The sequence below is a fragment of the Mauremys mutica genome, chromosome 10, assembly GCF_020497125.1.
Source record: "Mauremys mutica isolate MM-2020 ecotype Southern chromosome 10, ASM2049712v1, whole genome shotgun sequence".
In the NCBI taxonomy this organism is placed as follows: Eukaryota; Metazoa; Chordata; order Testudines; family Geoemydidae; genus Mauremys; species Mauremys mutica.
This window is the reverse complement of record NC_059081.1, coordinates 25,228,730-25,254,394: the sequence shown is the minus strand read 5'-3', so window position 1 is coordinate 25,254,394 and position 25,665 is coordinate 25,228,730. Positions and strand designations below refer to the sequence as shown.

Sequence of the window (25,665 nt, the reverse complement as noted above, 5' to 3'; positions counted from 1 at the left end):
CTCCCACCGTGAAATCTGGTCTTACCATCTACTATGCAGATTTCACAAGGGAGACGAGCATTTCTCAAATTGGGGGTCCTGACCCAAAAGGGAGATGCAAGGGGGTCACAAGGTTATTTTAAGGGCGTCACGGTATTGCCACCCTTATTTGTGCGCTGCCTTTAGAGCCGGACAGCCGGAGAACGGCAGCTGTTGGCTGGGCGCCCAGCTCTGAAGGCAGTACCCCGCCAGCAGCAGTCCATATCATGCCACTTTTACTTCTGCACTGCTACCTTCAGAGCTGGGTGGACAGAGAGTGGTGGCTGCTGACTGAGGGCTCAACTCTTCAGGCATCAGCACAGAAGTAAGGGTGGCAATACCATATCATGCCATCCTTACTTCTGCGCTGCTGCTGGTGGCGGCTCTGCCTTCAGAGCTGGGCTCTCGGCCAGCAGCTGCCGCTCTCCAGCTGCTCAGCTCTGAAGGCAGTTCCACCGCCAGCAACAGCGCAAAAGTAAGGGTAACAGTACCGCAACCTTCCCTACAATAACCTTGCAACACCCCCCACAACTCCTTTTTGGGTCAAGACCCTACAAATACAACACAGTGAAATTTCAGATTTAAATAGATGAAATCATGACATTTAGAATTTTTAAAATCCTATGTCTGTGAAATTGAACAAAATGGACTGTGAATTTAGTAGGGCCCTAGTCATGACGTTCAGCTGTGTGTATTCCAAACCCTTTAATTATTTCTTGTCTGCTTTCATCTAGCAGAGTTGACAGGGAAACAAAGTATTGAACTGAGGTTGCCCAAGTGGATCCAGGACCTAATAAATGAGAGGCCTATTTGGCTCAGATGCATATTACACCCCTTAACATAGGGAGAAGAGAGGTGAATGATATTAGGTGGCAGTTAGCACCTTTACAGTTAAACTTGGCCCAAGAGCCAAGAAGCTGAAAAACTTATAATAAGAAAAATGTTACTTAACCAGGACAGATATTTAAAAGAACTGAAGACACAAACACACTCCACACTCTTCCAACAGTACTAACTAGATAGTAATCCATATTTGGGCCACGGAGCCATGCCCCTATTTGAGTCTAGTCCTGATGCTCTATCAGCCTTGGTCTGGCCCACTACTAAAATCCAAAATTCACAATTTTACTCTGCTCGAATCAGGCACAAAGATCTGCGGAATGAGCTCTTCCCTGTCACATCACTGCTGCCCAAATGTGTAAGAAGAAGAAGAAAATTAGTTCTACAGGCTGGACAAACTTTCTACTAAATAGATCGGTTTTCAATGGGTTGCACTGAATGGTCTTGCATTGCTGATTAAAAGAGCACACCAGAATTAGCAGTATCCTACCACAAAACAAGTTTTAGAAAACAAGGAAAAGCCTACAGTATTAAAATTATTAAATTTTTACCTATAATTTAAAAAATGTAGATGTGCAAGCTAAAAATAATGGTTGCTTACAACTCAATGAATATTAGGTACAAGAGCATGTGTGTATTCACATTTTAAACAAATGCAAATTAAGTATAAAATAAAACATGATCAGCTTGCCTGCCACAAAAGAGGAGAGGTTTTCTTTGAGCAGGAACTCCAAAGGCATAATTTCTGTTCTCAAACAGACATACTAAATAGCCTTAGACAAGTTACAAACTCTTTGATAAACCCTTCTATAAACTGGAGATAATAGGATTCTCTCTCACACAGAGGTGGACATTAATTAGTTAATGAGCTAAATTCACATGGCAACATGTATTAGTATTATTACTACTATTTCTACTATAGTAGTGCCTATGAATCTCAGTCAACGATCAGGGCCCCACTGTGCTAAATACTGTACAAACAAACAACCAAGATGAAAGTCTTGGCTAGAGTACTTGCCATCTAGGCATCAGACAGGACAGAAGAGGTAGATGAGACAAACGTGAGGCTGGGAGGATGAGATAAAATTTTTTTAAAAAGCAAACAAAAAACAGTATTGCATAAAAACAGAAATTTCAACTTGCCACTTGCCTAACAAATGCCAGAGAGTACTGATTTGTAAATATCACTGTATAGGTATGTTTTAGGAGGGACTGAATTTCAGTGGAGTTTTATCAGGTACAAAGTCATACCAGACATGAACTTGACCCAGAGTTTCAACATGGAAACCACAGAATGCCCTCCTTATTGTGGTAGGCATGGAAATTATTCTAAAATTTGATATGTACTGATAATAAAATATGTAACAAACAAAATGCCCCCTGAAATGTGTTGTGTGTTAACTGAAGTAGATTCATGCTTTACTTAGAAAACAGGAAAACAAAATAAAAATTATGAAAGTTTCAAAGATGGAAACAATTTAGTCCCATTTATTGTACAGGAGGGTATAATTTCTGATCCTGAAACATATGGCTATCAAATGGAAATCTGAAGTATTTACCCAAATGCACAATGATTTCAGAAGCAGAGATGGCTCCTGTAATGTAACCTGGTTTAAAAGAGCATAAAATACTGCCCTACTAACAGGAACTATTAACAAGCTTTAACAATCTGTACAAATATTTACTGAACTGATGGAACATGTATTAAATGTCAGACAGATACCTGAAGACTGATAAGAGGAATTAAAGTAGCAAGCGTGTAGTTTCAAGGTTTCATTATACATTCAATTAAACAAAAAGACATTATGTAATTAAATCCTAATTTAATCTTAAAGTCTATAGAAGACTTTAAGAAATGTGATCTATAGAGTATATGTAAATTAATCAGAAATGCCATTTAAACTAGTTTTATTTTTTAAGCTACATCTATTTTTTCAATAAACTTTTTCAAAGAAAATAAATGAACAAAACCAGAAATTACAGTATAGCCAAGACATTTTTACAAGGGTGGTAGCTCTCCATCCCAAGATGCAAAACAGGAAATAAGTTTTGGTGCAATACCACACACCTATTTGTAGCTGAAATGCACAACCTGAAAGAAACAACCACACAAGAGACCGGTCAGTTATGATACTTTTATTCCACCATGTAGAGAGTGAGTCCAAGGACTAAATTGCTTTTTAGAATTTTGGTATTGTAGCACATGTTGTGCATCCTAATAATCTGCATTTATAATCCTCCGTCCTATATATGCACAGAGTATGCATGGGAAAGACCCCAAACTGATATATATTATATAATCTCTATCACAAAACTTAAAATAAAAACATAAAGCTCTGAAACATGTAACTAACATTCGCAAAGACACGCTAAAACAATAGAGAATCCAGGCTAAGGAATCTTCCGATAGCACAATAACTATAAGAATAATGGCTGTTCACTTGGTCCCTTGCTCCGTAGGCAAGCAGAGGTTGGAAGCAATGGAGAGCCAGCCAAATAAACTCCTGTAGTAGGCAGGGACTGCCTCATATTGCAACCTTTCTGATGAAGAGAGGCATTGGACTTCTGAGAAAAGTAGGGAGAATGAATGGGAGGAAAATGTCAGTCCATACCTGAAGTATTTTAAGGGGACGTGTAGAACATTTAATTTGATATTGGAAGGCCTCCTGGGCAAATCATATTTTTGAACTGTACGCAACTGACCCCCCACTCTTTAACATGCAGCTCCACTCTGAAAACTGACGTAAAAATACCTCTGTGTGTGTGTGTGCGTGTGTACACACACATATTCTCAATGACTTCCATATCAATTTTCTCAAGCTTTGTCTACACTACTACTTTTGTTGTTCAGGGGTATGAAAAATACACACCCTGACTGACATAAATTTTACTGGCAAAAGTGCTGGTGTGGGCAGAGCTATGCTGGCAGGAGAAGTTCTCCTGCTGACATAGCTAACGGGGACTCATTGGGGGTGGTTTAATTATATCAGCAGGAGAGAACTCTCCTGCTGGCAAAAAGCATCTACCCAGTAGACCTTACAGTGGCATAGCTGTGCTGCTGAACGATCTGTAACATAGACATAACCTCAGTTTACAAGCAACCATTAGGACCCTACCAAATTCATGGTCCATTCTGGTCAATTTCACAGCCACAGGATTTGAAAATTAGTCAGTTTCACATTTTCAGAAGGGAGTTGTGGGGGGTTGCAATGCTGTTGTAGGGGGGTTATGGAATTGCCGCCTTCACTTTTATGCTGTCTTCAGAGCTGGGCACTGAAAGCAGCCGCTGCAGAGCTTCCTGCAGCTGGAGGAGTCTCCTTGAGGTGGCGGTGAGTCTGATCCCCCCCGATGCTGCTGGGAGCATGCCAGCCAGGGGCTCCTAGCTGCTAGTCCAGATCGGCTGGGTAGGGACAGGACTTATTCTTCCTCTGCACAGCCTCTCTCAGGGAAGATCAGCCCCACCTCCAGGTACCTTCCCTGGCTGCATGAAGTTCCGTGACTGGCCAGCAGGAGGTTCTCAGAGGTGGAAGTAGGTCCAATCTCCCTGGTGCTGCTGGGAGCACCCCAGCCAGGGGCTCCTAGCTGCTAGTCCCAACCAGTGGTGGATTAATGCAAAGGCCCAGAGGGCCTGTGCCCAGGGGCCCCATCCAATTTGGCCCCCCCCTGAAAAACTGGCACCCCAAGCCATTCTTAGATCCATCTAACTAAATTGCACGCGAATTAAACTGGCCTGAGAGGAGTTTACTATATTACAAAATTATTTCTTGATTGCTTTGCTTATTGATCAGCTGTACTGGTAATCAAATATTTACAATATAAATTCCATGTCTCAGATTAAATTTAACAAAAATGGAAAGGGAGTTGGGGGAGGGCAATAAAATTTCAAATCTCCATTTATTAACTATAAATAGATTAATTCTTCATGTTACAACAGTATCTAACGTTTTAATTACTTATTCAATTTACCAATAAGTATAATGGATAGAAAAACACATATGAGAAGTCTCCTGAATGTCTGGCATGTGTTTTGGTGGCCAGAGTCCATACACTTCAGAATAAAGATAAATATTAAAAGCAAAGCGCATGCTGGGTTATAGCGGCACACACTTCAATTAAAATCAATGAGAGTCATACACTTAAAATCCTACACAAAAATCTAAGAAAATTTATCACTATATTTTACATTATATGTTGTTTACAATTTCTTTTCCATATATAAACTCTATTCCTCCAAACAGATTATCTACCTGCTCTTTATATTCCAAAACATGACATTCTAGGCATCACAGGCACTACACATAGATAGTGCAGTTATGGGGGGCTATAGAAAACTAAACAGAAGGAAGACTAGTTGAATAAAGTTTCCTATTTTTATAACCTAAGTAAAAAGGAAGCTATGCTTTCTTATTAATACTATGATGATTACCCTTATAATAGACATTCACACTTCTGAAGAATTGAGTTGGGCTTCCTAACTTTTTGTGCTGTTCTTTATAGGACATATTTGAGATGAAAAAAACAAAACGTATTAGTTTGTATACACGTATTTAAATATAGACAAACTTTTACCTACCTTTGATGTCTAAAAACCCAGATTTTAAGGATTTTGTCTGTAAACACTATGTTCTTCAACACTTATATATCCAAAAACCAACATTCTCCAGCACGACCTAAAAACACAAACAGTACACAAGTCAGACTGATTTTAGCTTAATTGGGCTCTTAGAAACAAAATACAAGTACAAACATGAATAACGCTGTTAGCTTACAATACATTCTCTTTTATTTTAATTCTTTAACTATATTAATAAAATATTATGATTAAGATTTTAAATGCACCAAATTCAAGAAATCCATAGTTATGGTTCCCATAGCAATAACACCATTAAAATTACCACCTAATATGTTAAAGAACACATAAAAGCAATACTGAACATACAGACTGGAAGTTAAAGAAGAATACTGAAAGAAAATTAAACTATATCCAGTACAACTCTGGAGAAGTAAAATTGTTTAGCGAGAACTTTCAGAAGAGAAACCCTGAAATTTAAAGTTGCAGTTTTCACAGACAACTTTGTTCAAGAACAAATCTAATCATAAAATGCCATTTGTTAGTATTTGTGTTCTCAAAAATAAATAAAATATGGATTAATTTATTACAATGGATAGAATTTTCTGGACCTACATACATTTACATGTCAGAAATCAAATTAAATTTTCAAACTGTGGTGGGACATGACATATTGATTCATCTAGAATTTAATTTATATGTTAAAATGCCAGTGGAAAGACACTCCACTGACTGCTAAGGGTCAATAGTTCAGCTATCAGTCTAACACATGAAGTAAGTAGTTTCATTTATCTTTAATTCTTTTATTGTGGTCAACCATATTTCTACAGATAGTATTTGTTTTTGCAGGATTGGAGCCTATTATTGCAATGTGTAGCTTGTGGGTGGACAGCTGCACCTGTGTAAGGCTCCATTAATCATATTAATAGACTCCACATGAACACTGTAGCCTACCCACATGATACCCAAGGCAGGATCAGGGCCACAGTGATTAAGTACATTTAAAGGCATCTGTTTTTTGTCAAAAATTCTAAATCTGTGTAGCATGCCTGCTATAATTGAGAAGCTATACTATCTCAGTTTTGCTGCATGGCTTTATCTGTACTGCCAACATTTGATCTATACAGTCAATTTTTTTTTTATCTTCAATAAAAGTCAGTAAATGAGGGCTTTATGCTGTATCCACTGACGCTGATGGTAAAGTGCCCAGTAACTTCAGTGATGCAAGACTAGGTGGTAAATAACTTTCTTCTGAAGGGCTCCTAAACCAAACTGGTTCCATCAGTTTCCGAAGATGAACTTTTCAAATAGAGTCTCTGCCCACAAAGTATCAAAGGAAAACTATTTTGTATATATGTTACATATATTTTAATTACTGTATGCCCGCATTTCTAATGTTTGTAGAAAAAGAAGCACCAAATTAAGCTATTTTTTAAAGTGCATTTTAGTGACAATTCTTTCTAGACTACATGAAAAATACAACAAAAATAGTAAGAATGAGATTTGTCATAGTTGTAGTTTAAAAACAAATCCTCTGCTCCCTCATAGTACATTACATATATTTATACTTTTTATCATGAGACAGCCCCACAAACAAACAAAAGTTATGTTTATCAATGGTATGTGGATATATAACTCACTTGACAGAGGTATAAAAATTTGAGAACTGATGGTTTCCGATTAAATAGATTTAATTCTTAAAAAAAAATTCTAGGTTACTCAGACTGGTCTGAATACCACTGCTCTATTCTGAGCAGAAACCTACTCTTCCATTTTTGTAAAAATGATCACTGGAGTTCTCAAGAACCAAAGTCTTTGCGGCAGAGTTAAACTTAGATTAGCAATTAATAATCTAGGACATAATTTTCGGCAGAGGTCTAGCTGCTGAAGCTGTGCTTATCACCACAGAGAGCAGCTAGCTCAATTTGGACTACGTTTCTAGAAAGAATGACATTCCTGACCCTTTTTCTTTTTAACTCCTCCCCCGCCACCAAACCCTTCGTTCCCTCCTCTCATTATTCATGTACGTCTTTTGCTATTTTATTTCTATTACCCCCACATTAACATTTAATGGCTATGGTAGGATTGTCTGGTTTTGCAGCTTTGACATGTAAAACTGCGTAATTGGATAATTCTATTGGCGATCCCCTGAGGCGTACAGTATTTGGAAACATATCATTTACTGTTTTGTACTTTTCACTGTCTGTTTCTGTAGAAAAATCAATAAAAATTAATCAAAACGATTTTCAGTTACTATTGTTCTTGAAGTCTACTGTACAGTACATGACTCTATTGTAAGCCTTTTGAAATCATAAAAATTTACAAACACAGCTGGAAAAAAAATCATTCACTCTTACTATAAGAAAAAGAAACCCAATTAGTGATATTTTACTATTCCTAAAAAAAAATAAAATAAAATAAAAAAATTACATGTTGCTGGTATGTGGGCACATAAGAACATAGTAATGGCCATGGTAGGTCAGACCAATTGTCCATCTAGCCCAGTATCCTGTCGTCCAACAGTGGACAGTGCTAGATACTTCAGAGGGATTGAACAGACCAGAGCTATTATTGAGTGATCATCCTCTGTCATTCAGTCCCAGTTTCTGGCAGTCAGAGATGTAGGGATACCCAGAACATGGGATTGAGTCCCTGACCATCTTGGCTTATAGCCACTGATGGACCTATCCACAGATTATCCATTGCTGCAGTATAAAGTAAGAGCCATTTCTAATCAAAATAAAAACAGGATACACTTTCTAAACTAAATTTAAAAAATAATCGTAAGATGTAACAAATAGCCAAACATGTTGATATTTGCCTTCAGTTGGCCCATTATGTCATCCTCCACTGTCCACTTGTTAAAATGGTCATAACAAGCATGCTTTCATGCTTTCTCCCGTGCTGTTCATCAATCTTAGAATGTGCTCCAATGTAAACATCAGCAAAGCTACCTCATTACCCACTTTCAAAACTCTCCTTTGCCATGATGCCTACAAAACACTTGACAACAGCTAGGCTGTTCGTGTGCCCCGATCACTGCCTGTCACGATGACTAATATTTCTCATTGTTCACTTGTACTCTCCCATCTACCAGTTGTCGCATCTTATGCTTAGACTATGAGCTCCTCAGGGTAGGGACCATCTTTTTGTTCTGTTTGTGTACATGCCGAGCAGAATGGGGCTCTGGTCAATGACTAGGGCTCCTAGATGCTACGATATTACAAATAACAAACAGCAACATTAAGTTAGATTCATGAACAGATAGGTCATATATTATTTATTTGTTCCTGAATCCAACTGCTTTTCAAATACGAAAAAATAATGTCAATATGTGTATGAATATGGGTAAACATGAAACATTATGTTTGCATGTTGATGCCAAGATAACCATAACGTTGAGGTTGCCACCAGACCCCTGGACATTGCCTGACACCAAAAAGTGAGTTTCTTAAAACTGCACAAATGTTTTATGAAAAGGGTGAATGGAACTGAAGATCTCATGTGTTTTTCAAGCTGACAAAATGTCCTTACAAAGCAGTTCTATTTTCTTGAGGTGCTGTTTTCTTTTTACATTATCTGGTCTAGCTTAGTATTTTTTGTCACTAGTTGATATTGTGAACACATTTTGTCCAAATATAAGAGGAAACAGTCACATACTGGAAGAAGTTACAATCTAGGTCTGAAATCCTGCAATTGGATCTATCCAGCTAGGGTCCTTGTGCCCGTATGGAATCCTATTAGTTTTAATGAGGCTCCTAATGGGGGTAGGGGTCTGTTCATGCCAAACCACAAAAAAGTAAGTAAGTGTGTGTGAGTGTGAGTGTGAGTGTGAGTGTGAGAGAGAGAGAGAGAGAGAGAGAGAATAATTCCTATATGAAGTCTGTAAGTATAGCAGCTACAAATTCACAGTTGCTTCAGCTTTTTCTTCCTGAGAGGGCCAAATTCTGTACTGATATAAATCCAGTAATTCCAACCAAGCTAATTGTGTTACACTATTGTAAATAAGCCTGGTCTATAGCCCACTAAGGAAATGAAAAGATTCACATTGAGTTCATAGGTGGATTTGGACCAGGACCAACAGGTACAGAATTCAGATCACTTTCTCCAGTTACCGGAATATTTGGGAAAGAAGCCATTTGAGAACCAAAAAAATAGATTTTGGTATCCAACAATGAATTTCCACTGAACGAGAGGTTTCTTTTACTTGCATGAAAAGAAATTAAACAAATTAGTTTGATGAGGAATTGCATCATGCTAAAATCTGTAACAGAGAAATTTTTCTGATCTCTGAAGCCATTTTATTGCATAGAAATTTTATTATAAAGAACAGTTAGAAAATCTGTACAGAGATATAAAAGAATGAAAGTGAATTTTTTGCAAAACATTAGATCTTTTCAAAATAGTTAAAATATAATTTGGACCAGATATATATGAAGTGAGATTTTCATTAAAAAGAATGAAGTCTGTAGACTGAATATTATTATATATATCCATCCCATCCTGGGAATATCTGACTTAAAATATAATTTGATAATGTACACTAGAACAAAAAATTGAAAGCATTAATTAAATATTTATTGATAACTACAATGCTGTTAAATTTCTGGGTTATGTTATATTTTAGAATTATCACACCATTCAATTTCAGCTATTCTAATAAGGGTTAACAAGACATATCCCATCAAAGTCCTAAATATTATAATAGTAGGAAATGATGTGCCTTTTTTTGGTTTCATTATATGTATAAAGGCAGCAGCATACATTTTTTAAACTAGTGGTCTCCAACTGGTCAACTAAGGATCTCCCAGTCGATTGCAATCTCTGGTGGTGCAGTGTAGTTGTCGCTAAGGCAGACTCCCTACCCCGGCCCTACGCCGTTCTCGGAAGCGGCAAGCATGGCCCACGGCCCCAGGGGCAGGGGACTCCCTCTGCGCACTGCTTCTGCCTGAAAGCACTGCCCCCGCAGCTCCTATTGGCCAGGAGAGCTGTGGGGGCAGTGCTTCTGGAGTGGGGCACTGCGCAGAGCCACGTGCCCCCCCCCGCAGGGGCGCATTGGCCCCTTCTGGGAGCGGTGTGGAGCCGGAGTAAGCAGGGAGCCTGCCTTAGCCTCACTGCGCCCACTGCCAACTGGGAGCCGCCAGAGGTAAGTGCTGCCTGGCGGGAGGCCTCACCCCAACCCCGTCCTGGAGCCAGCACTCCATACCCCCTTCTGCACCTTGAACCCTCTCCTGCACCCCAAACCCCAGCCATAACCCCCCTCCCAGAGCCCCTGTACCCCCTCCTGCATCCCAACAGTCTACCCCAGCCCGGAGCCCCCTCCTGCACCCAAACTCCCTCTTAGAGCTTGCACCCCTCATCCCCTCTTGCAACCCAACCTCAGCCCAGAGCCCCCTCCCACACTGCAAACCCCTTGGCCCCAGCCTAGAGCCTATACCCCATCCTGAACCCCAACCCCAGCCTGGTGAAAGTGAGTGAGGGTGGGGGAGAGCGAGCAACGGGGGGGGGGGGAATGGAGTGAACAGGGCAGGGCTTTGGGGGAAGGGGTGGGGCCTCAGAGAAGGGGCGGGGTAGATCCTGGGTTACCCTTAGATTCAAAAAAGTGATCTTGGGTGTAAAAAAAGGTTGGAGACCACTGTTTTAAACAAACAGTTACTTTATATCCACTCATTTAAAATTATCAAAAAAGGCATGGTGTTGGGTGAGAATGATAAGTGTTTGAAAAAATTCAAAATTTTGAAATTCAAGTATAAACATTTTCAGGAGATATGCACAAAGCCACAGAATGTTCAAATATGTACAAATTTGTGATGTACTGATTGCACAAAGAAATGTATCTGCACCATTCTTTAGGGAAGAGTTGGACTGAATGTCTGTAATACAGCAGACCACCAAAAGACGTGATAGAGGATTTAGCTGGAGGTCCATAGTTAAGGTTAAATTGAATTTTGCACTTAAAGCAGATTCAACCTTTTTTAAGTAGGAAAAATGCAGTGTATTATCACCAAAAGTTACATCACTTACCCTGCACAATTATACCCAGCTACTAGTACAGGAGACTCTAGAATTAAACTAACTAGACAATGACTATAAATTAAAAGTTAAACTAATTGGCATACTGACCAAATTCAGAGAACTGAAAAAGTTAAATACTGTGAATTCCACTATTAAGTTATGAAAACTGAAATTCTAAAATGCTATTTATAATATATTGCAGAAAATATATTAACAACTATATTAAATACAGTATTAATATATGCTACAATTAAGTATGATTTTTAACGTTCATCTCTATCCAAATATAAGGGTTTTTTTGAAGGGTGGGGAAATGGAAAAAACGGTTTGTTTACACTATGTGATTATTAAAAATATATTCTGAAGACTCACTGGGCTGAGAAATAGTAAACAGCATTGATATCCATCCACTAATTAGTTAATGTTTATACAGCTCTTTAAAATTGTAATCCATGAAACAAGCACCAAATATCATCTCTCTCTTTTTTGCTAGCTGCTACTTAGATTCTCTAGGATAATATTGTGATCCCTATGCTGTTACTCCAAGATGTCCATCTTCCCTCTTTGGGATTTGATAACAGCATTCAATGGACTTTGACCCTGTTTTGTATTTAAGGCCTGTCAAGAAGGAATTTTGTTTTCAACAAGATCTGCAAGCTCAAGAAGCTACCTTTTACAGGGACCCAAAGGATCCAAATGTTTCTAAGCTTTGACATGGTTTTCATAGTACTCCATTCTATGATCTACAACTAAACATTGCTTCTCTGTTTTTAATGAACAAAGTATTTAATGACATTTTATCTGAGCTGAGAACCTTCTTCTTTACTTACGTCAGTCAGAGCACCATTGACAACAACTCATTAACTAAAATACTAAATTTAGATACAAGTGTCCATCTTTATCATTAACACCTAAAATATATCTTTCAATTTATTATGAATCTTTTCAGATTTATTGGCCAGCATTTCTAATAAGTATTTGCTGATCAGGGATGGGAAGGAAAGAGGTGTATGGCAAAAAAAATCCTACCAAGATGGCCAATAGATCAAGACTGAGTGCCGAAAGAATCATAGAATCATAGACTTTAAGGTCAGAAGGGATCATTATGATCATCTAGTCTGACCACCTGCACAATGCAGGCCAAAGAATCTCACCCACCCACTCCTGTATCAAATCTGTGTCTGAGGCACTGAAGTCCTCAAATCATGGTTTAAAGACTTCAAGGTGCAGAGAACCTTTCAGCAAGTGACCCGTGCCCCACGCTGCAGAGGAAGGCGAAAAAACCCCAGGGCTTCTGCCAATCTGCCCTGGAGGAAAATTCCTTCCTGACCCCAAATATGGCCATCAGCTAAACCCTGAGCAACTTTTCAGAGGGACAATATCTTTTCAAACATTTGTAACTCTAGCTCACAATCGAAGTTTAAACATCACAGCAAACTTGATTTGAAATAATCTTACGCCAGTAGAGATATATAGCTAAATGCTGATATCACCAACTTTTAAAGAAAGAAATTACAGAGATGCAGACGGTGAGAGTTATAGACCTAAAAGCATCTATGTGTCCTGTAGCCCATAGAGCTAGCTTTAGCACTTATTTTATTCAACAGTAATGCCAGGCACCCACAGGCCTGTATTTTGTAAGACACTGGCTTCAGCAGTTAGCATAAGGCTTGGGGCCTATGAACTCTGGTGCAGATAAACGGCCTTATGGTCACCCCTAATTTTGAGGAACTGTTTAAGGGGAAAGTTTGACCAAAACAACACCAGCCAATCACAGGAACATGAGCTAACATCAGCTTTTGGCTATCTTAGGATGGGAACATCTGCAGATGTTTGACCACAAGAGTGCCATGGCAACAAATTGACATATATGATAAGCTGAGATCATTAGTATACTAAATTACAGAAGAAGGGCACCCCAACATTAATAGGGTGAGGAAATACAAATAGGGAGCAGGGGAGAAACCCCTGCTGAACATGCATTAGACATAGTGGCATCAGCGTAACATATTATAAAAGTTGTAGCCCAGCCTGTGGGCAGGAGAAGAGATGTAGCCCTTGGGAGGTGCCAGGATGATTGCCACTTATGATGATGTGGAAGATAATGGCTAACATCTCAGGTTGTTCTGCAAGGCATGGTCTGAGTATACGAACGTTCAGATGTACAGTCTGTATTATCTCTATTTACCTTGCTGGGTTAGAGTGTTTGTGACTTTGCTAAATGTATTAATAAACTATTACAAATACAGAATGGTTGCTAAAGTGTGAGTGTTGCAATTGTGCACATCAGGCTTCCCAACTAAACAATAAGTTTAAAAAATACTGGGCCTGATCTTGGGACAAGAACCTGTCAAACCTCACAGTGATATTTGGAAATTCTTAAGTAATCAATATAAATTAATTAACGGCTCATAGATTGGGCTACAGTCAAAAATATTTTGTTGAAAAAAATAAACTGTTCAGTTCTAAAAAACATATTATCTTTAAATCGAGAGTGTTAACAGTTCTGCTAGTGTATTATGTCATTGCCTGCTATCTGTGGACAACTGTTTCTTCAACAGGCCACAGGCACATCCTCAGTTTATTGCCATTAATCTTTCCTTTCTAAAATTACCCCAACCTTAACAGAATCATAAAAGTTACAAATAGGAAAGACCCAGATTATTTTCCTGCTGGTGAAGGTTTGTTCCCTACAGTAAATTAAACATTAGCACGGTCAAGACATGCATATAAGAAAACCAAGAAAACCACAAGGTCATTTTAGCACCTTCATCCTTGTCCTCCCTTTCTTCCTCTCACCTTCAATTTAAATATTCATTGCTCTTACTCATTGCATCATGTCTAAAACTGAGCTGATCCGGACAGGTAGACCCTTATGCCCTGAAGTCAATGGGATCCAACATGTGCACAACACAGATCAGATTACAGGATCAGAACTATATATTGTAAACTCTTCAAGCAGAAGAATTTAAGCAGTATGGACAATATTTTATAACTTAGGTGCATAGAATTAAGCACTTAAATCCATATCTAGGCACCTAAAATATCAGGCCACTTCTTCATATAACTAAATATTAATTTACTTTATTAATTGTAGGCACCAAAGTTGGAAAAAGTTAGTAGTGTTTTTCCTGACATTCAGCCTTAATCTTATGTAATTTCATCCCTTTATTTCTGTCTATAACCCCCTGTACCACCCTAAATATTTGTTATCTTCAGTGTTTACAATTTTTTATATGTGTAGGCTGTTGTGTCTTCCCATTTCAGTTTCTTAGCCAAACTATCTAATGTACACTTAGCTCTTTAAATTTTTCTTCATAAGTCAAGACAAGAGTATGCAGTTACCCATATAATAATCATAGAATATCAGGGGTGGAAGGGACCTCAGGAGGTCATCTAGTCCAACCCCCTGCTCAAAGCAGGACCAAGCCCCAGATCCCTAAATGGCCCCCTGAAGGATTGAACTCACAAGCCTGGGTTGAGCAGATGAATGCTCAAACCACTGAGCTATCCCTCCCTTAAAAAAACACCTTAACTTGTATACCTATCTCATAGAACTGGAAGGGACCTTGAAAGGTCAGCAAGTCCTGCCCCCTGCCTTCACTAGCAGGACCAAATACTGATTTTGCCCCAGATCCCTAAAGTGGCACCCACAAGGATTGAACTCACAGCCTTGAGTTCAGAAGGCCAATGCGCAAACCACTGAGCTATCCCTCCCTCCATTAATGCATAATAGTAGTGCAGTCCCTTGTGTAAAATATTAAAAATGTAGACCTTGATCCTCAATTGTGACTGAAGATCACTCTTAAGAGGTGGTATGTGTGCAAAAATGTATGTACGCCCCACCTGTGGCCTTTCCAGTAGTTAGGGGGACCAACCCAGCATACAGTGCTCACATCATTGAAACACTCGTTCCTAGCTCTAGTACGATTTGAGATATTAGGCTTTAAAATTACAATTTTATTATTTAGAGAAAAGCTATTTTAAGTAAATTTTAGAAGTTTCTAGGAGTCCTGTGAGCCTTGTACAGCTGATACCATGTAAGCATGGCTTTCAAATTTGAGGGATATGAAAAACAGTACACAAAAAACCTCATCCTCTCTAATATTGCTAAAATAATTTTTCAGTGAAATACATGGCATAGGGGAAACGTATGATTGCACGGTTTGGCATAAGGAATCACCAAACATGTATAACTCTCATGTCACTTTGCCATTGATGAGTAATGTTACCATACCAATTGAAACAATATTAACTGACCAGATACTTCATTAACACAAAACTAGGGTTGCCCAATGGTATCCTGTGTCTTGTGTCTTCTGGAACATAAGCTCAGCAAAACAAACCTCTGAAAACCAGGAAATCCAGAGTAAAAATACATGCCAAATCAATCTTAACTCTGCCCCACTTCCTGGAGCCGGCAATTATCTGCATGAACCCAATTGTGTTCACTGTTTTCGGTGTAGCTGTATTGAATGGTGGAAGGATTATTTCATTTCAGCACTGACTTCTATAGGTTGTGGCAGTAGTGATACACAGGGATCTTCTTGCCAAGGGGATTATCAATAGTCAGACATGATGCGAGAGTGGTCTGTGGGTTTAATGATGGATAAGTGGAAGCATAGGCTCCAGGCCAATGGGAGCTACAGGAAGCAGCGCGGGCTGAGGGACATGCTGGCTGCCGCTTCCAGCAGCTCCCACTGGCCTGGAGCGGCGAACTGTGGCCAGTGGGAGCCGCAATCAGCCAGACCTGTGGACGTAGCAGGTAAACAAACCAGCCCAGCCTGCCAGGGGCTTTCCCTACATAAGCAGCGTCCCAAGTTTGGGAAACACTGTTCTAAGAGGACAGAGTTAAGGTTATATTGGTGTTAAGGTTAACTCTGTATTTGCAGGTTTTCAGCAGTTGGAGTTTTGCTGACTCTTACATTCTGACAGGGCACAAAATACCACCCAACCGTAACCCTATAAGTTTTGTTAGTCAATCTTCTCGTTTTTTTTCCACAGAAAGAAGGTGGTTTGTTTGTTTGGAGTTTGTGATCATTTAAACTGTTCCGATTATGTTTGTGATTGAAGGGGTACAGTGGCAGACTAAAGATAAAAGATGCTATGTGATTCTTAAATCGGTCCTCCCCACTCCTATACACTTTGTTATAGTGGAATTGTGATAACATTTGTGCTTTTAAATGTTTGGAAAGTGGAGTTGTGGACAGGATGGAGAGAGAAATCACAGATGTAGTCTATGTCCCAAAACCATGACAGTTTTATTCCATGACTGGTGTATCTCTCCCTTTCTCTCCCCCACTGTCTCCCTCCATCCCTTCCCTCCAAACCAACATTTCCAGCTAACCTTCTTCCTTTCCGTCCCGTTAAGCCATTATCACTTTAGAAGGTGTTAGGACATAAAAGTTACTCCTTGCTGTCTGGCACCTTCTGAAGCTGCATACTCATAGCACAGACAACAGCTTACAAGAGGGTTGTGTACTTCTTTGATTACGTATGCCGAGTTGTACACTCAGCCAAGTCCCACGCCCTCACTATGTCCCTCCTCCCACTCCAGCTGGGACCTACCCTCCCTCCAGTCAGACTTCCCCAGCCATGACCCTGCCCCAACTAGTCCACTGCTCTCCTCACTCTGGCTAGCACCCCCAGCAGCATGTGCCATTGGCCACTACCTTAGCTTTGTATTTCCTACTCTCCACGTTCTGGAAGGCCACTAGGCACCAATGGGCAATCTTAACTCCGCATTACATTTTTTAGGCATGTCATTTTCCTGGTTTAAAAATAAAATTCTCAGCACCCCCATTTACCACAAGCCCAACTCTTCCCCTCCACTGCCTCTGGCTCCTTGACAATGTTTACTATTGGCCATAGATTGTACTAGCTGAGTGTTAGTCCCTTCACACTACCTCTGCATCATCTCTCATCTCTTCTCAATCTGCCTGCCCAGCACAGCCTGGTTCTCTCCCCAGAAATGTCCTTCCCACAGAGTGGCAGGCATCATCATGGGACCCATAGGCTGAGGAGTTGGGAACAGGAAGTAGGAATACTGCAGAGACTAGCCTGGAGTCACTGGGACATTTTTTAAATGGGGACAGACGTTGGGACTGGGGCATGATAGGAAGGAAGACCTAGTTGTTAGGACTGGGGAAATCTGGGTTCACGTCCCTGCTCTGGAACAGATTTCTTGCATGACCTTGGTTAAGTCACTAGGATATGTCTACACATCACCTTGGAGATCTACATGTGCTAGCTCTGATTGAGACAGCACGCTAATAGCAGCGGTACAGCATGGGCAGCAGCCCAGGCTAGCCACCCATATACGTATCTAGCATCTCAGACAGGATAGTATTCTGGTGGTGATCCTGAGCCACCACCCACTTACACTATTTTTAGTGCGCTAGCTTCATCAAAGCTAGCACATGTACGTCTACCCAAGATAGAAATTACACCTGCAGCTGCAGTGTAGAAGTATTTTTACTCTCTGTGTCTCAGTTCCCCAGCTGTAAAATGGGGACAATAGTACTTTCCTACCTCACAGGGGTGTTGTGAGACTGTTAGGCACTCAGCTACTACAGTGACAGGGGACATATAAGTCCCCATTACTGATTGACTGATGTGGGGTTTTTTGGGCAAGAGAGCTGAAGTGTCACCCACTGAACAGCTGACTCCCTTCCTTTTTACCCCACTTTTCTAACACTCTCCTTCAATGCTCAGATCCCCATTCCCCTCCCACCAACATCATGAAGGAACAGAAGGATGGAGATAAAGATGTTATTCCAAATCCGGGCCTAGTCTATGGGAAAGGGGCTCTACTCCCATGTCCTCCCTCCCAGTGTTCCACCACTTCATTCCAATTCTCCTTAGGGTGAGCTATACACCAATCCTTTCAATGCAACTCTTGAAATTGTAACCACAAAGTGTCATTATAAATATGTATTTTTATTTCAAATAAGAAAGCTGATTAAAGACTATAACTAAAAGATAACGATCAAAGGTACCAAGGTTATAGCAAACATTAGGCAAAACATTTAACTGATATGTTGTAAAACCAATGTAAAGTGAAAATCTTTAAGATAAATCCCACCAAAGTATTTTATACGGAAGTGAATGGCCACACGGGCTGGTTAAATGCTTGATATTTGATCACACAAAAATGATTCTAGCATATAAATCAAATAAGAATACATGAAAAATGAAGAAACAGATGCTTATAACAAAGATTCACACCAGTTTCATCCGAGTGGTGTTGAACCAAACTAAGACTGTTGGAACACAGATGATTCAAGTGACTGTATAGCTGCATAATGGACTCATTAAATTTATAAAAAAAAAAACTTCAAAGAATGTTGAAATACTTTACATAAACACTAGAAACCTTCAAAATGGACTTTGGAAAGAAGAGAAATTACAGTATCAGAAGAAAAGCAGAAGCTTTGCAAAGACTGTAGAACTGATTATGGCAGGACAGAAGGCACCAGGAAGAAGCACAGAGCAATTGCTCATCAGCTATTTAAAAGTTGCTGAAATTCCAAAGCAGAGCTGGGATGTTCTAATTAGGTTTGGACAAGAAGATTTCAGACCTTGAATTCTGAGACTGAATCCCACATAATGGCATGCAGTTACAAATATAAAACCACAAGAAGAGATATCTGCTTTTTAACTGGACTGAAGCCATGATATGAATCACAATTTTAATTGTCACTGTCTTTTTGAAAAATGGTGATGGTTCACTCAGTCCATGGACTGCCCATCAAAACTAAATCAAAAGAAGCTGGAAGTCTGCAATAAATCACTTCAGACAAACTGAAAATATCAGAATAGAACAAGAGATCAATAACTAGATTTTTTGGATAGACACAAGCACTCCTCCTACTGGTAACTAAGACTTATCACATATAAGCTCCTTGAACTGTTTCTGAAGGTCCCCTAAGGGAAGACCATGTTGATATCAGAAAAAGCCTACTACTGTAATACCACCCTGAACTGAAGTTTCTGCCTATTCTGAAAGATCAGCCTTTGCAAGCTGTCAATATGAGTACAGAATTTATATGAATAAGAGAGAAGTAAACTTTTAACTGGGTTGAAAGTGGGCCAGAAGCTTCATCACAGTAGTTCAGAATAACACTACTTTAACAGTACAACAGAAGAAATGAAAAGTTGGTTTGAAGCACTAATAGTGTCCTTGGTAGTAATATTATGCACGTGCATATATGCTGGAAAGGAAAATAAATGGCTATGTATTATTGTCTGAGAAGGAAATTTAAAATTAAATTGACATTTCAATAGATAAATCCCTGTTTATATTTGTAAAATTTCTAACTTTGTAATCACTATTGGTAGAACTGTCACTGACAGTCCCATAACTTTAACCGCTACAGCACTTGACTGACAAACTGTTAAAAGACGTGTATTAAAGATTCAGTGTTCCATATTAACACAAAAATCATCTCCCTGTGACAGTATAAATTTTTTATACAATTTACCATGATTAAGAAGACTGCTTTACTGTGATTTAATTGAGTGATTCCTTGTAAGTGAACATTCCTATGTTAAATTTATTTGATCTTTGTAAACATCATGAAACCATCAATTACCATAAACTTTGTAAATATTATCATAAAACCAATATATTTTACTTAGTACATTTCCTGTTTAAACTCTATTTTGATTAATAGAGTCTGCAATTTAAGCAGCAAGAAATTAAATGAGAATTGGTTAAAGTTAGCTAATCAAAATGTGTTTTGTACAAGAACTTGCCATCAAAAATTATTTAGAAAGTCTATAAAATTCCAGAACGATAGCTATGAAAGTCCCCTCAATCCTTGTGAACAAAAACATTTTCAGCTCTGAGAACAAAAGAGAAGACCAGATTTGAGTGGGTTTTCAAATATCTGCAAATATTTAAATTTAAAATACCGCAACCTGCTGAGCTTTTTTCCACCGAAGCTATGATAATAACTCCAATTGACTTCTGTGGGCTTTGAGTTAAACCCTAAACATATCTCCCTACATGTCAAGCTTTAAAAACAAAGTGCTTACAGCTGCTGAATGAAAAAAATAAATTAAAAATTCTTAGATGAAAGGTTAATAAATGTTAAGTAACTCCAACACATTACTAGAGTGTCATAATACTTTTAACAATATAACTTTTGGGATGATATTAGGCATGAGAAATTGAGGCAACTAGTGACTCTAGTCATAATCAATATTTTTTGAGACTGTTTATTAGCAATGGAAAAAAGTTAAATAAGGAAATATGATCTAATATTAATTGGTGTCACTACTGTAGCGCTATTTTCTTATTAAGTTAAACTAAAAGTATTCATTTGAGAGAGGCAACAGGTCTGTGTATACAAATTGAACTTCCCCATTTTAGGAAAAAAAATATTTGCTCTGTCCTAGTTAAAATTTAACCCTTCACTCAAATTTTGTGGGTCAAAAAATGCTGTTCAAAACAGAGCCGTTGAATCATAATATTGTGAAGTATAGGCATCTGTCTGTAAAACATGAATAGTTAAAGAAAAAGGAACAGTTGCATGAACCCTAACCCTAACCCTCTATGTGCATGACTGAGTGAACATATAACTGAAATAATAGGAAAATACTGGTCATAGTTTTTGCTGGCTAGCTTTGAAGGTTATAATTATTTCTGAGTTGAGAGTTTTATAGGATGTCAACTAATCAATTATTTCAAAAGTCTCAACATACCTATGTATCTGCTGATTGATTTGATATATTTTTGGATCCACTGACTTTCTAAGCCTGAAATTATTGGAGTGGGAAGGTTCTTTGTTTGCATAAAGGTGATCTAATCAAACCCCTACTGGGGTTTGCCAATAACCTCAGACGGAATGAGCCTCATTTTGATTTGCCAAGTGAATTACCCTATTCTGATTCACCCAGAGAATTGGAGAGGGGAAGAACCAGTGAAGGAATCATCTTGAAAAACTGATGAAAAAGAAGCCATTGCTTACTTTCCTATGTTATACTGCTACCACAGTTGGTTGCTGGCCATGCAGTGCCACCATGCCTGACAAGGAGGCTGCTACTTTCTCCACCCTCCCTTACAGCTAGAGAGGGGTAGGAGTCCATCACATGCAAGTCTAATATTCGACATCTACAAGCAAGTAACCTCTAGCCAGCCAGCAAGTCTGTCAGCATTAAAAAGTCTGAGCTGATAAAAATCATACTGACTAATTTTTCTGAAGCTCAATGAAACAAAACAAACAAAAGTAATAACCACACGAATAATCAACCTTTTTGGTTTTGTGTTCTTTTCAATTTTTATTAGAAGAAGGACACCTCTACTCTATCATTCACACTTTTTTTTTTTAAAAGCTCCACCAAATTGTTATTAGTAAGCATGTGTGCTTGCATGTGTGTCTAGAACAGTGCGTGGACAGAACCCACAGAATCTGAGAAAGGCTCTTATAGAATTGTTCCTCAATTACCTAAAACAGCCTTAGGTTAAACAACTTTGCTGCCTAAAAGATCACACAAGCATGTATTTCATGATTTAGGAGTTTTATATTTAATCCTGAGAGACCATGTTATTTTCACCTAAATGTGTCATTTGAATTTTAAGTGTGATAAGCTATGTCATCTTGAAATGTATTGGAATATTACGTTACCCTATGCTGGGGGAAGGAGATTGGCTATTTCTTAACAACCAATAATCTGGGTATGATGTCTTAATTGGCATCAGAGCTGTAGTGTCAAAATTAGCTTTCAACCTCAAAGTGATCTGACCAACCCTTCATCACCTATTTGACTGGAAAATAAATATAATCAATGGGCATTCAGATTGATAGTGCTCTGTTACTTTTGGGGATGATAGTTAAATGACACAGTTGCTTTTCCAAATTACAGAGCGCTTATAAGGTATTGTAGGTTTATTTGATATTGTTTAATCAAATTGAAAATTAGGTTAATTTGTTGATTTTATAATAATCCACTTTCTTTTATTTTGATTTGTTTTTATCTGATTTGTATTTATGTTATGCTTTTGCTTGCTTTAGTTTAGTTAATAAAATATGTAAAACTGGAGATGTGCATGTGCAGCTGTTTTGTCCTCAGATGTCCTGGTTCTGGACCTGAGGAGTCCCAGGGTAAATAAAAAGCAACGCTGTGACCACCTAGTGATAGTCCTTCCATAACTGGTGCCCAAAGAGGCACACTGTTAGTTTTGAAAGAAAGGTGACTAGGGCATTGATCATTTAATTCAATAAATAATGTGGGTTCCAGAACTTCTGAGGACTGGGATAGTTGTAGGGTGACTACCTGTCCCGAACTGGGTGGGCCAGTCCCAAAATGTACATTTCAAGGGCGTGGGCTGGATGACTGAGACAGCAGTTGTCCCACATTCTCTGCGGTGCTGCTCTGCACCTGTCTGATGCTTGGTGTGGCGCTAGCCTCTTCCTGGTGGGTGGGGGAAGACACTGAGGTGGACCTTAGCCCCCTCCACTTCCTCTTCCCTGCCAAGGCACTGCCCCTGGCCAAGCCAGAAGCTGGTGTAGTAAGAGCGGTTCAGGGAGCCTGGGCCGCTGTGGGGAGCCCTGGAGTCCCAGACCCTCCACCTGCCCTGGGCAGTGCACCCTGGTGGGGTGGGGACACAGGCCAGGGGCTGCTCTTGGGTACTCCAGGCCCCCGCCTAGGGCAGGTGGAAGGTTCGGGGCTCCTCTCAGCAGCCCAGGCTCCCTAGGCAGCTCTTACCACTGCCTGGTTCTGGCTTCCAGCCTGGCCAGGGAGCGGGGCCTCAGGAGGAAGAGAAGAGCAGGGAATGGGGCCATGGAAGGGGTGGGGCTACTGCATATGTCCCGTTTTTGCATTTTGAAAAGGTGCTTACCCGAGGTAGATGCCAGCTGGTCAACCCGAAGGTTGATCAATTCCCCATAATAAGTCTATACTCATCACATTTGAGGAATCAAAACTATTACAAAAAATTAAAAGTTCTAAAAATATAAGAAAATAATGGTATTTAGTATTTTAAAAGGATAAATGGAAATTACTGAATTCTGAAATGGAATAGCAGCTCCCAAAAAGATAAAAATGGTCAAGTAAAGCATTTTGTATCATCTCTCTGACTAATAAAACTTGCCAATATTGAGTCTGCACCATGATATTTCCTTTTAGTCCAATTCCCCACTCCCAAAAGGCTTTCTTTCATGTTCTTCTTACTAGATTAAATACAAACTCATGAAAAGGAGACAATCAGCTATACCAGTGGTTCTCAACCAGAGGTCTGGGGCCCCCTGGGGGGTCACGAGCAGGTTTCAAGGGGTTCTCCAAGCAGGGCCAGTGTTAGACTCGCTGGGGCCCAGGGCAGAAAGCCAAAGTCCACTGCTGAAGCCTGGGGCCATGAGCCCTTCCACCTGGGACTGAAGTCGAAGCCTGAGCAACTTAGCTTCCTGGGGGCCTCTGTGGCGTGGGGCCCCAGGCAACTGCACTGCTTGCTACCCCCTAATGCTGGTCCTGGCTTTTATCTGCAGAAAACTAGTTGTTGTGGCACATGAGGGCTGTGGAGTTTTTTATAGCATGTTGGGGGAGGGGTCAGAAAGAAAAAGGTTGAGAACCCCTGAGCTATACATATACATCGATTCAGTTTTACTCATAAGCAGACTACAGTAAGATACTAATAAAAATAAAATGCTACATCTTCTGAAAGATGATCATGACAGTTCCTTCTGACCTTAAAGTCTATGTCTATAAAGGCCTGGGTACAGTGTTGAAAACACAGGGCTGAGAGCCAGGAACTCCTAAGCTATAAATCTCAGCCATGTTAAGCAGTCTCTCTGCAGCTTTGGGCAAACCACAACTAATTAGATTCAGTTACCCATCAAATAAATAAGGTGATGTTTTCTTACCTGCTCCACACAAGTTTTGCGAGGATTAATTAATATTTGTAGAGGGCTTTAAAAACATCAAGTGCTAATTATTATTTCAAGTAGTGTGTAAATTTGCCTCTATCTTCTTTAACAAAAATATGTCTAGGCTATCTACTTTTATATGACCTGACCAACTCCCACTGAAGTCAAATCAATGGGATTCTTTCCCTAGATTTTAACAGAAGTTGGATTCTGTCTCTAGACCTTAACGTCCAATCATATGCAAGAGAAAAAGTATAACATTTCTATATGAGGCTATAAGCTATTGTGATATTATGGAGCTTAATGAAATGACAAAATGTAGGTTCTTGCCTATGCTGAATGCATGAGTTGATGTGGTCTCTGGCAGGATTGACACTAGAAAGAACTCCCAACATAACAATCCATAAGAAAGGAAATATTTCACACATGGTACGCCAGCCTGCAATTAGTGGATTCAGAGACCACCGGTCTGTCACAGGACAGAATGGCGAATTGCTCCAAGGGACAGAATGGGGGAGGATAAATGGAGTTTTCAGTAAGTGTATGGTGTACCTAATCTTTCTTGATGTCGGCAGTAAAATCTCTCTTTCCTTCACCCCAGTTCCTCCTTGAACATTGTTCTACACAGGTTTCTGCTGGTACCATACTCACCCTCTTAGCATACATAATGGGAGACTGGTTCAGAGGCATGTTGCATGCTAAGGTTTAGTCAATTTAATCCTTGCTCAGCGGCACATGATATATCACTGAATGCCACATTTGAGATTGAGAAGGAATTTTTTCCTCAAGGAAAATTAATCAGATCTTGTTCCCACATTCATCCAATCCCTGTCCTCTGTGCATCAGTATGAGTATCATTTAGTTTGGATATACTAGTTGGGGAACTGGCAGGCTGCTAATAGGAAGTGTTTTATCCCTGACTCTTTGGCTGGTTGTTTGACATTATACGAGAATCTTAGTGAATCGCTTATTTTTTATCATCATAATTTTGTTAGCAGGGTCCCTTGTCTTACGAAGATGAAAATGTTAGGCCAGCGCCCTAAAATCCGACACTGAATTAATAAGAAGCGACTGGAGAAAGCCAAATGTTGATGCAATTACTGATGGAGTTGAGCCTTGTTACTGGACACTACTATGAGGTAACTCCACTAAGTATCTAATTCTCCCCCAAGGAGAAAATTTGGGTTGGAGATGTATGTTTGAGGAACCACATCTCTGGCTCAGTGGGGCACATGTAAACGTGTTAGTTCTACATTGGATAAAAAGTTAAGATTCCAAATAAAAGTGGCACTCATAATGCTAACTATGCTGTGATAGACAAAGTTTGTTTTAATCTTGGTTTCCTTTAAAACACTC

General features: G+C 39.5%; 1 protein-coding gene across 1 annotated transcript in view; it reads right to left on the bottom strand.

Annotated features, from left to right (window-relative positions):
- The window catches only part of MBD5 (methyl-CpG binding domain protein 5), a 225,853-nt gene that overhangs the window by 165,952 nt on the left and 34,236 nt on the right, over positions 1-25,665 (bottom strand). Inside the window, exon 2 of the mRNA XM_045031982.1 lies at positions 5,432-5,528. The gene's annotated coding sequence lies outside the window, so the exon portion shown is untranslated. The remainder of the gene's footprint in view (positions 1-5,431; positions 5,529-25,665) is intronic.